Source organism: Eleutherodactylus coqui, chromosome 3, assembly GCF_035609145.1.
Source record: "Eleutherodactylus coqui strain aEleCoq1 chromosome 3, aEleCoq1.hap1, whole genome shotgun sequence".
Classification (NCBI taxonomy): Eukaryota; Metazoa; Chordata; class Amphibia; order Anura; family Eleutherodactylidae; genus Eleutherodactylus; species Eleutherodactylus coqui.
In genome coordinates this window covers 133,366,146-133,379,489 of record NC_089839.1, presented here as the reverse complement: position 1 = coordinate 133,379,489, position 13,344 = coordinate 133,366,146, and the positions used below count along the sequence as shown (strand labels likewise).

At 40.8% G+C, this 13,344-nt stretch overlaps 1 protein-coding gene across 1 annotated transcript in view; it reads right to left on the bottom strand.

The window, feature by feature from the left end:
* Positions 1-13,344, bottom strand: part of TRIM67 (tripartite motif containing 67) — a 177,355-nt gene that overhangs the window by 32,055 nt on the left and 131,956 nt on the right. The gene's annotated exons all lie outside the window — the stretch shown is intronic.

Sequence of the window (13,344 nt, the reverse complement as noted above, 5' to 3'; positions counted from 1 at the left end):
ACACAAGTCAGAAACTATGATTTGGACATTGATAAACCTTTGAACATTGATGTACTAAAGACATTACAGTCACAAGCCAGTAAAGAAGAAAAGGATAAATGGACTAATATGGGAACAGCAGAACAGGATGGTGTATGGCGAACAGTCAGCAGAACTTGCCTACCACGATCCCTGTACCCCATGATGGCCCAGCTGCTCCATGGAAAGACTCACCTATCGAAGGCAGCTATGTTACTGACACTTGAGAGAGAAAGGGTGGCCCCTGGGTTCTCTGCAGCTGCTGCATCATTTGTCCAGTCCTGCATGATCTGTGCCATAGGCAACAGGGCAGAAGTAAATTGACCACATAACACTTGCCTAGCCCACTCTACTTATTTCAGAGATTGCAAGTTGACTACATTCAGCTCCCACGTGTTGGGAAGTATGAATATGTGCTTGTTGTTGTTGATGTCTTTTCAGGTTGGAGGCCTACTCTGTTACCAAGGCAACCGCACAGGTAACTACAAAGAAGCTCATGAATGAGGTAATCTGCAGTGATGGAGTTAGACAAAGGTACACATTTTACAGGTGTAGGGGTTTTTGAACGCTATAGATTTAGAGCTGATGAAGAATAAAATGGCTGGGGTAGGACAGGATGTTTCTAAATTGGTAAATGTTCAGGTACAATGGATGCCTTCCTTGTTCCTTCCCCAACACCTTATGCTCGGTTATAATAAAGATGTATTTTAATTTGAGCTTTGCACTACAGTATAATTTATTTGCAAATGTAAGCGATTTTATAAAATACACACAATGTAATCTGCAATATATGTATATGCTACATGAGAGAGACAAAGCGCAGTCGGACCTCATGACCAATAATGAAAGATTATGGAGAAATATATTCAAAAATATGATACCTAAGGGAGAATGGATACAGCCTAAATAGACAGTGTAGAATGCACAACTGAGTATTGTACAGGCTCTATGATATATTTTCAGGTAATGGTGGATACAAATAATAAGACTCATAAAATAGACACCTGTGAAAAGACCTTAGATGGTCTAGTTTGTGGCCAGGGGACATCACAATATGAGCAATGTTTGTTACAACATTCAGTCAGTATATGCGACTGGATGGTGTTGCCAATTACTTATCACATAATGATAGAAATAGGACCCCAATATATTTGTATGGTAACAAATCAGAAAAACACCACCTCCATGTACAATTTGACTACACCCTTCTCAGGATGTTTACATAATGTGTCCCTGTTATACTGGTTTGCAGAAGTATATCCTCTCTGATGCTGAAATAACGTTAAGATATTATTGACATCCAGACATATTACCGATGTCTAATATAACAATATCACTTCAGAAGGTAATTAACGTTATGAGAAACATTAAGCACATGAAAAAGCATTTAGAAGTCATTAATCTTACATTGGTAGATTTGGAGAAACAGATGGTTTGGGTGGCAGATGAACTTATCAGCATAGGTACAAAGATACAGGTGGATACGGGGCACCATGGGTATGATGTATTTACAGGTTGGTTGCCCACAGCAGGAAAAGTTATGAATTTTGTATTGCATCCTTTATTATTACTTTTTACTCTGTTTGTTATTTTGAGTGTTTGCAATTTCTGGATGTTCTGCAATATGAGAAGACAAGCCAATAATTTGGAGATGCTGCCCCTACGATATAGTTAAAATAGCCATCTTAAAGAGCCTTTTTGATGTTAATCCGCCAAGAGGAATTGAAGAATACAGTGGATAAGACTGGCATGAGTGGAATAGAACCCTCATCTTATGGACTCTTTCTTGATGGACAATTTTAAATGGGGGATTTGTGAAGGTCCCTGGCCTAAATATGATTTTGTCTTGTCTACCACTTCTTGACACAGCTAAACAGGATTTTCTGGGCAGACTGCTAGCAGTACAACTCAGCAAAATTTACTAACCGCATATCCTGTTAAGTTGGAACCATTAACGTAATGTAACATTGAAATGTGAAAACTCAAGTTACTGTTCAATCCAAGATAACATCTCTAACTGACAATGTATGCTTTTGTAAAAACAAGTTCATCAGCCATAATGTCCGCCCTGCGTCATGTTACTATATGAGTTGTGACATATGTAATAAAGGTAGATTGCTTTGCACATAGACTTGTCTGTGTCACTGCTTTCTCATGGCGGCTGCCATAACCTCCTCTGATTTGGAGCCCCACAGCATATTGACAGAACAATTGAATTTCTCTAACAGTAGATTAAAGCCTTTATTCCTCTACCCCAAGTATTCTTCTTTCTGAGTGCTTGCGGGAGTATGGGTGGTCAGTCTGACATTATTAAATATTTGAATCTATTTTTCCTCCAGAACAAGTGATATGTTAGAGGAGCTATTTGTTGGAGGTTTGTAGTCTAAGTGTTTATCCCAAAAGATGGCATTGATGGATTTAGGTTTTATTAAATGGACCTCTATGTCAACCCAGAGTGGTGCTTTAGTTCCTGCAAATACAGGTGGGAGTTGTGACAATTGGGTGGCTAATATTTTTGTAGATTGGGGACTGATAGCCCGCCAACCTGTCTATGGTAGTGCATCACTTTCTGCTTGATTCTGGGACTTTTGTTTTTCCAGGAAAATCGGAAAATAGTGTGTTGTAATTCTTTCATTTCTGATTTAGGTACATTAATGGGCAGGCATCTGAAAATATATAAGATTCGGGGTAGTATAGTCATCCTTACAGAGTTAATCCCTACTATCCATTAAATATTGTGTTGCTCCCATTTCTTTATGTCAGATTTAGGCCATCTGCACACGGCAGAGCCAGATTCCACATGTGAGTTCCCACAGCGGATTCCAGCTCTGACTGCGGCTGGTGACCCTTGTGTATTTGTATTTTCTCTTCTTTCTCTGTACTGCGGATGCTGGCAGCAAGCTGTTGTTGGACATGTGCAGTACAGATTTTTTTTCAAATGTCTATTTTTCCCACGCCGTTGCTAGGCGATGACATGGAATCCGTAACATGTTCGAAATACTAAGTGTGGACAGGCTGCAGGTCAGATGGCTTCCATTGACTTAAATGGAAGCTGTGCGCACGGAATCCGTGCAAAAATAGTGCATGCTGCAATTTTCCCTCTGTGAGCAGAAATCGCAATTGATTTCTGCTCATGTGCAGGAAGAATCGATTTCCCATAGCATGCTATGGATGGTATTTGCTGCGGATCCGTGGTTTGGACGCCTGCCTCGGATTCTGCAGCAAAGATTGGTCTGTGCGCAAGTGCCCTTAAGGGCATTAATTAATGGAGAGTAGTTCCACCTATATAATGAGATTAAAATGGGAGTGATTTTCTTCCCCAGATAAATTCTAAAATGTGGATGGGCTCGGAACCCAAAGTTGAGTTCTACTAGTTTGTGCTGGGGAACATTAAGGTGTAGGGCTTCTGTTTTATCAAGATTTACTATCAATCCTGAGATATTTGCAAAAGATTCTAGCAGCTTTATTAGATTTGGGAGGGAGGTGAGAGGTCTGGACAAAGAAAGAAGAATATCATCTAAAAACAAGCTTGCCTTATCCGCACCACATCTAATGCCTGATATATTAGGGTTTTTTCTAATAAGGCTAGCTAAGGGTTCCATTGCTAGAGCAAATAAGGCTGGAGACAAGGGGCAGCCTTGTCTTATTCCTCTCTGTATGGCTGAAAATTTTAGTGTGGGTGAAGGGAGTTTTAATTGGGCTGAGGGGTTAGAGTAAAGAGTTTGAAATGTTCCTCTCATTCCTGCTACTTCTAGAACTGCGAAGAGATAATCCCACGAGAGGCTATCAAAAGCCTTTTCTATGTCCAAAGCTAGAATCAGTAGCGCTGCTTTTTGTGTTTGCGAAATGTGACTGAGATTCAGGACTTTTCTCATATTATCCGCAACCTGTCTTCAGAAAATAAATTCCACTTGGTCTTTATGTATGAGAGTAGGTGGAAAGCAATTACTTCAGTTAGCTAAGATGACCGTCCGGATTTTATAATCCAAATTTAATAAGGATATTGGCCAATAGTTTTTTGGGGAAGTATGATCTTTGTTTGGCTTAGGGATGATTGTTATGTGGGCGTTCAAGAATTCTTCTGGTACTTCTGAAGCCATCGGGACCAGGGGGTTTACCTGTCTTAAGCTTTTAAGCTTTTTTATGGCCTCCTCGACTTCCTCCTTTGTGATGAGTTGCTTTACTTGGTAGTTATGGCTACTATTGAGTTCTGGTAGCAAAACATTTTTTAGGAAGTCGTTGTAGTCTGATGAGTTTTGTTGGGCTCCATATTTGTAAAGCGTGCTATAGAACTCGTAGAATATGAGGGCATTTTAATCTGTGTTTTGAGGTGCAAGTACCATTTTTTGATCTAATAGAGTTTACTGTGTTAAGCGGGGGGTAGCGGGGGAGAGACAGGGAGATCTCTCTCTCCCTCCCGCCGCCCCCGCTCACCCCCGCTCACCCCCGCTACCCCCCGAGCACGCTCAGACAAGAATGCAGTTACTCGAGAAGACTGAGGCTCGCTCGAGTAACTGACTTATCCAAGCGTGCTTGCTCATCTCTAACTGTAATGGTTTGTGGGCTCTATAGGTATATAGGAGATTTAGTTGAATCTTTGTGTGCCTTTTGTCCTTAGATATATTGGGCCTTTGATGCTTTGCAGATCCTAGTCTGGCTACTATTTTTTTTAGTGATAGTTGGGCTTAGGATTTTTCTTTCTTCTTATAGGAGGCAATCTGAGCAGTATGGCCTCTCGTCTAAGCTTTATGAGCTAACCACATCCAGATAGGTTGCGATTCAGAGTTTATGTTCCTAGATATATATACAGTATATATATATGTGTTGAGACGTACAGTGATTGTAGAACTATTGGGTCTTTTAATAGGGATTCATTAAGTCTCCATCTCCTTGGCTGGGTTGATTTAAATTGGTTTAGAAAGTGAGCTAAGACTATATCATGGTCTGACCAAGCACATGGAATATGCCTCAATTGGACAAGCGAGGGAAGCAGATTTGTGGAGCCCATAATCCAGTTTATATGCGAGTAGGACTTATGCGGTCCAGAGAAGAAGGTATATTCCCCCCTTGTTCTGTGTACCTTTCTCCATTTATCTGCCAAGGCCAACTTTGTAAACGTGGAATTTAGTGATTGTCTTTGTGATGCTCTAATTTTATCTGATCCTGTTGAGGATTCATCTAAAGAATGGAATCCCCCATCCAGAAGATGGCAGCTCCATGGATTGTACTAATTTTTTTTTTTGCTATAAGGGAAAACACTTTACACGGGTTATTTACTGGTGCATATGAGTTTATAAGGACAATTTTTTCATCATAAAGGGAGCCTTGGAGAATTACAAATCTGCCATGAGGGTCTATTTCAGTGAAACGTATAGAGAGTGGGAGTGAGTTGTGAAGTAAAATTAATACTCCTTGGCATTTCTTAAGGGCAACTGAGGAATATACACGAGTATATTGAGAGTGGAGGAATTTAGGCATGAAAGACAAGGAGAAGTGTGTCTCTTGGAGACATATTATCTCCAGTCTAGATTTGAGATATTTTAGAAATGCTTTACGTCTCTTAAGTCCCTTAAGGGATATTATGTGATATTATGGTTACCATAATAAGGATAGGATATGAGCTGATGGCCGTGAGATAGCAGGGAAGAAATAAGAGGGATAACCAAGCTTATATACTTGGTGTTATAATGTGTGAATGCACAAAAATTCAAAACTATAATAATAAAGATCATCATAGTAACAAACTGAAACATAGCAGAAAGTTGGGTTAGGTTAAGGAACCCAACAAATAGTCCAGACTGGGTGCGCATCCCAATAATTTTAGGGTGAACACTCAAAGACTGGAAAAGGGTAAACAAGTATCTCAGCCCTGTCCTAATGTAAAAATACTGTTTTGGAAGCAAAAGGAAACCCTAGGTATACTAGGTGATCCAAACATTCAGGAGGAAAGGGTAAACAAGTATCTCAGCCCTGTCCTAATGTAAAAATACTGTTTTGGAAGCAAAAGGAAACCCTAGGTATACTAGGTGATCCAAACATTCAGGAGGAGTAAACATAGAACTGTCCTAATGTAAAAATACTGTTTTGGAAGCAAAAGGAAACCCTAGGTATACTAGGTGATCCAAACATTCAGGAGGAAAGGGTAAACAAGTATCTCAGCCCTGTCCTAATGTAAAAATACTGTTTTGGAAGCAAAAGGAAACCCTAGGTATACTAGGTGATCCAAACATTCAGGAGGAGTAAACATAGAACTGATTTAGCAAACATTTGACCCCATGGAAGGGCATTTGAATCCTATAATTGCAGAACATTGCTAATTAATATCATCCTACATATTACTATATTGCTTGTTCCAGTAGTCCAAATGGTGTACAAAAGAAGACCAATTGAGCTCCAACCTTAGGAAAGTCACGTTTGACTTAAGGTACGTATCTAATTCTTGCGGGTTCGAGGAGGGAGGTTGGCTGCATCAAGGGCTCCTGGCGACTGTTCAGGTATGGGTTGGACGTTGTTATCTTGGGGCTAGACCACCTCGAGTGTCATATAGAATTCTCTCATCCTCCAAAATGCGCTTGCCTTCCTCAAGTAACCGAATGAAAGTTTCGGGTAGGTATCAGTGCAGAAGAACTCTTGTGCCACTTGAGGTAGAAGCGCAGAGAAAAGATTTATAGACGCTTCTTTTAGATTTGAGATAGTTTTGGGTAGGCCCTGAATTCTTAATGCTCTCCTACTTCTATTTTTGAGGTCTTCTCATTTAAGTTGTAAAGCCTCTAGCCTTGTGGCATAGTCTTCCCATTCTATTCGCTCTTGATCCAATGCGTCTAGTACCTCATCAGTCTTTTGTTCCAACTCATACGTATGTTGGCTCAAATCATTGATTTGTTTAGATACCTCTTAAACTGCTGAATGTAACTCTTCACGTAACATTGTTTTAATAAGTTTGAGAAGCATGTTCTCTGAAGTACAAAATGTTCTGTATTCACGGCTGGAGATGGAGTCAGTCATTAGAATGGTCTCCAAAGTTATTGGTATCAAAGCCCGCCAGTGAGAGAGCTATATGGCTAGCGTTCAAGGTCTGGGGCCTTGACAACAACTCAGGCAGAGTACTCTGGGAGGATAACACCTGTGTCTTAATTTGTTTGCCTGTATATATCTGTGAATAGTTTCCACTATATTGATCAGGACGGGAACTGAGCATGGCTTAAGGGAGGATTGCAATCATCCCAGTAGCCATATATGGGCTCAAGCCCAGGGGGATGGGTGGGGAAACTCACAACGTGGTTTCAGTCTCTCACATAGCAACATAGTATACTAGGCTGAAAAAAGACAAATGTCCATCAAGTTCAGCCTGTTTCCATCCCCCCACCTTGTTGATCTTGGGGGTGTCTTGAATTTAATGTGTGGAGAGATTATGCTATGATCATCATGACAGAAGTGGTTAGAACTTCAAAGCAGGTTGTTCATTATCTTTTCTTATTTAAATATTACGGACCACCTAAGAAAATGTCAGGAAAATCCTCCTATAAGAGCTAAACTTTATATGGGGGAGATCGGAATCACTGTAAATAATGGCAGCAGAGTCCTGACTACTATTTATCATGAGTTTAAATATGATTAGCTAATTCTGAACACAACCACATCCCTAAGTATAAGAGGGTGTGAACACTTATGCAACCACATTAGTTTTGTTATTTTTATTTTTCCACCCTAAAAGATTTTAGTTTGTTTTTCAATAGAACTGTACAAATAACGGGTCACATTGAAGGTGGAAATAAATTTGAGATGATTAATCTTTGCTGGATTTTTTGACATAACAAAAATTTGGTATTTTAAAAGGGATCTGTAGACTTTTTGTAGAATAAACAATAATAAAATCCTCATAGGAGTTCTCCATAAGCCACCAAATATAACAGAAGCCACTGAAAATCTATTACTGAGGCAAATAGATGAAGCAGAAAATCAAAAGGAGGTAATTATTGTGGGGGACTGTAACTATCCAGATATAAACTGGGAAGCATTTGTCTTTCATTAACCCCTTAGTGACCAGCCCATTGGCTTTTTACGTCCTGGCCTGCTGGGCTTAATTCCCACATGACGTAAAAACATGCATCCTCTAGGAATGACAGCCCTGCAGGCTCAGGACGTGACAGCTCCATGCTGCCGGTTGCCGGAGGTAGCCGACAGCATGGAGTTGTTATCCCGGGCCGCAGGACCCCACCCTCGGTCTCGCGTTAAAATTAATTAAAAGTTTAAAAATCGGATCCGTAAGGGGAGCTGAGAATACTCAACCACCATCCTCTGTGCCGTCCAGCGTCTTCTTCGTACTCCCCGACCCTGCCGCCGGCGTCTGCGCATGCGTGCCAGACGCATTACGCCATGCGCAGAGAGCCGGGAGGCCCGGGAAATTTGAAGATTCCCTGCTCCCGGCTAATATGAGTAGCCATGAGCAGGGAGCTGTCACCGGGAGCGACTGTATGCGGTTCCTGGTTACATGATTGCTGCTATCCAATGGATAGCAGCGATCATATAAAAGTTTAAAAACGTTAAAAAAGTGTGAAAAAAAAAAAAAAAGGTTGTTTCATCTTCCCTCATGGATCATATCCATGAAGGGAGATGAAATTATGTACCTAAGGCCCCCCAATTTATCCGTGGACCTTGCCCGGCTTCTGTGCACGCGTCTGTCGCCAAAATGGCAGACGCAGGCGCAAAATCTGCAGATTGGCGTGGTAGTTTAAAATCTCCCCGCACCTGGCTACTAAATGTAGCCAAGAGCCTGGAGATTTCATCGGGTGCCACGGTACGTGTTTCCCAGTCACGTGATCGCTGTTATCCAATGGATAACGGCGATCACGTAAAAGTAAAAAAAAGCTCAATTTTACCTCCTGTCAGAGATCCGATCTGTGATGGAAGGTGAAATTACTCAACCAAGGCCACCGGCGATGTCCTCTGACGGAATCCTTATCCGCGGACCTTTTCCCAGTTTTGGCGTATGCGCCCGTCACCGAAATGGCAGACGCAAGCACAGAAGCTGGGGAGGGCAAGAGGAAATTTAAAAACTTCTTGCTCCTGGCTACTAAAGGTAGCCAAGAGCTTAGAGATGTCATGGGGGGCATCCATTGGATAATGCCGATCACGTTAAAGTTAAAAGACAGTCAAAGTTTGACGCTCCGTTCAGTTTGGGCCCCATTGTGCATCCAGACAGAAGATTAGGGCCACAATGGGTATGTTTCTGAACACGGGACAAATGGGGGTATACATTTTGGGGTGAAAGTCTTTATTCCTATGTATGCTGTACAAAAAAAACTATTTTTAAAATGACATAATTACCAAAAAAACAATCGCAATTTTCCTTCAATTCTTTCAAAAAACGGTGGGTCAAAATACGCAGTACACCCCTAGATGAATGCGTTATGGGGTGCAGTTTTTAAAATGGGGTCATTTGTGGGGGCTCTCTATTGTTTTGGCTGCTTAAGGTGTCTACAAGTGGGTAATGGGGCCTAAATCACCCTCAAGCAAAATGTCTGTTCTGAAAACCACCCGCCACCCGCTGCTCTTTTCGGTTAGGGCCCAGTTTTGCATACGGACAGAAGATTAGGGCCACAATGGGTAGTTTCTGAGCAAGGAGCAAACAGGGGTATCCATTTTTGGGCGAAAGTCTTCATTCATATGTCTGCTGTCCCCAAAAAAGTTTTTAAAATGACATAATTGATAAAAAAACAAAAATCGTAATTTTTTACTTCTGCTTTGCATTAATTCATTCAAAAACTGTGGGGTCAAAATACGCAGTACACCCCTAGATGAATGCGCTAAGAGGTCTAGTTTCCAAAATGAGGTCATTTGTGGGGGTCCTCTGCGTTTTGGCCGCTCAAGGGGTCTACAAGTGGGCAATGGGGCCTAAAACGCCTTCAAGCAAAATGTCTGATCTGAAAGCCACGGCTGCTACTTTCAGTTTGGGCCCCGTTGTGTATACGGAGAGAAGATTAGGGCCACAATGGGTATGTTTCTGAACACAGGACAAATGGGGTTATGCATTTTGGGGTGTAAATCCTCATTTTCATGTGCACTATAGAAAAAAATCCTGTGTTTAAAATTACGTATTTGCAAAAATATGAAATTTTATTTTTTCTCGTCTAAATTGCATTAACTCCTGAAAAGAAACTTTGGAGTCAAAATACTCATGACACCCCTCAGTGAATACATTAAGGGGTGTAGTCTTTAAAATGGGGTCATTTGTGGGGATATCTATAATTCTGACACCTATGAGCCTTTGCAATCTTGGCTTAGTGCAGTTAAAGTGTTCATCAAAATGTTGATAATTAATGTTAAATTTGTAGGCTCCTTAATGGTAAAAAAACAAAAGTTTTTCCAATGTGCTCCCAGAGTAAAGTAAACAGATGGAAATATATATCTTATCAAAAATGTCTATGTTATGTTTGCACGTATTTGAGATATTGCAGTTGGAAATGTGAAAAAATGACAATTTTTTCCAAATTTTCCAAATTTTGTCGCTTTTAATAAATCTACACAAATTCTATTGGTCTATTTTTTCCACCTAAATGAAGTACAATATGTGGCGAAAAAACAATGTCAGAATCACTTGGATATGCAAAACCCTTACGGTGTTTTTCAATGTAAAAAAGTGACACATGTCAGATTTCCAAAGTTTGGCCTGGTCACTAAGGCGCAAACAGGCTTGGTCACTAAGGGGTTAAGAGTTTTTTTATGTGACCTACGGAAATACGAAACTTTAGGAAGGCCAAGTTCGATTTACTCAGAGATGCCCTTAACTGTATTGACTAGGACACTGTTCTCAGAAATAAGATTATAGACAATAAATGGGAAATGTTTAAAACCATCTTAAATACTTAAAGTGGTTCACACCTTACAGGAATAAAAGGGTTAGGAATAGGAAAAAAACCCCAATAAAATATGAAGGCAGCGAAGAGGTAGTAAAAACCTATAAGGAAAAAAATAAAATTATGTAAAAAGCAAATAAAAGCATTAAAGGTGGAAACAGAGGGAGTTATTGCCAAAGAGAGTAAGACTAACCTTAAACTGTTTAACTATATAAATAGCAGGGAAAAAAAGAAAAGTGTTTGCCCTTTAACCCCTTAAGGACATGGCCTATTTTGGCATTGAGGACCAAACGATTTTTGGTATTTTTTCATCTCCATTATTCAAAAGCCATAACTTTTATTTTTCCGTCGACACAGCCGGATAAGTGCTTGTTTTTTGCGTGGCGAACTGTAGTTTTTATTGGTGCCATTTATGGGTACATAGACTATATTGTAAAAGTTTTATTATTTTTTTTATGATCATAGGGAGAGAAAACGCATCAATTCTGCCATAGATTTTTTTTTTTTTTAAAGCATTAATTATGCAGCATAAATGATACACTAGCTGTAGTTTTTATTGGTACCATTTTGGGGTACACATGTTTTTTTATCACATCTATTGCGTTTTTGGGAGGCAAAATGCAAAAAATTTGCATTTTGCCTTAGTTTTTTGCGGGGGTTTTTTTAACGCTTTTTGCCGTGCAGGCTAAAAAGCATGTTCAATTTATTGTACGCATCGTTACGGATGTGTCGATACCAAATATGTGGGATTTTTTTTAATGCTAATATGAGAAAAAGCATATAAAAAAGGGTTTTTTAACATTTTTCTTTTACATTTTTATTTTTTGTACATTATTTTGCTCTTCTTTTTACATCATCTGTGTCCCTCTGACACTGCAGCATTAAATATCACTACGATAAGGCATTGCAGGACTTCTCTCCTGCCATGCCTTATTGCTTATTATAGCGATCTTAGGCAATGGCAATACAGGACGCTGGTATCTGGCATTGTGTTGCCATAGCCACCAGCAGGGCTCTGGTGATGTTATCGCGAGAGCCGGCTGAAGTCACAGAGGGAGCGCGCTCCCTCTGTGAACCCTTTCCCTGCCGCGATCTACTTAGATCACGGCAGGGAAGGGGTTGAGAGCGGGGGGTTGCATCTCCGATGCCCCCCACTGTCGCAGCGGGAGGCCCGCTACTAGTGACAGCCAGCTCCCGCTGCGGGATAGAGCGAGATCTGCTATGATCTCGCACTGTCCCTATGATGTAAGGGTACGTTATTTTGCGGGAAGTACCCCGTTCTTATGACGTACCCTTACGCCATGGGGAGGGAAGGGGTTATGAAACAAGCGAATGAGAAATAACAGACGGCGATGAAAAGGAAGCAAATCTGTTAAATAGTTTTTTTCCCAGTGTATTCACTCAGGAAAATGAAATGTCAAGTGAAATGCAGAGTAATAAAGGAAACTGTCCATTAAATGTCCCTAGCCTAACAAAGGAAGAGGTGCAGACCCACCTTAAGGCTGGTTGTCCACGGGCAATGCGGTATCCCGCGGAGAAGCTCCGTCATGGGAGCCGTTGCCCAGGAGCAGGAGCCGCCGCCGAATCTTCGCCGGTCAGCCCTATCTAATAGATCGGCTGACCGCGGAGAATCAGGGCAATTACAGGCATGCTGCGAATTGCCCGCCGCGAGTGGAGAATTGCAATGATTCTCCATTCGTGGACAGGTGCCAGTTCTTTCCGTAGCAATGCTATGGAAAGCGTCAGTCGGCGTGATTCGCCGGCAGTTTACTGCTGGCGAATACCCTGCAGTGCACAGGGGGCCTAAAAGATTAAAATAGACAGATTTCTGGGTCCTGATGGCATACACCCCCAGGTTTTAAGGGAATTAAATAATGTGATAGATGGACTGTTGCTTCATATATTTAAGGACTCAGTAGTGATAGGGTCTGTTACACTGGCTTAGTGCCTAACAAATCTGGTGCTAATATTCAAAAAGAGGGCAAAAAGCAAACCAGGAAACTTACTTCTATTGTGGGTAAAATGTGTAAAGGGTTTCTAAGAGATGCTATTCTGGAGTACTTCAATGAAAATAGCTGTATAATTCCATATCAGCATGGGTTTGCAATTGGTTTTAATAGAATAGGATCAAGCAGCTTGCAATATATTGTAAGAGAAATGGTTAAAATTTTGTAAACAAAACCAATTACATGTAATACATATAATACACTAAAAAAATGCAGTGGGGTCCAAAACCTTTAAACTATTTTTATTTTTGTAGTTATACAATAACTTTCAATGCATATATACATACAGGTTGTAGTCAAAAGCCGGACCCATCACTATATCACCATACCTGTGTCCTACATTGAAACAATAATAGCGTACATGAATAGGAAGACATGGATGCATGGATGCGCTATACGATTGCAGGCTCCTACTGCTATGTTAGGGGCAGATCAGCCAGGAAGTCATCCGCCATCATCTGCAG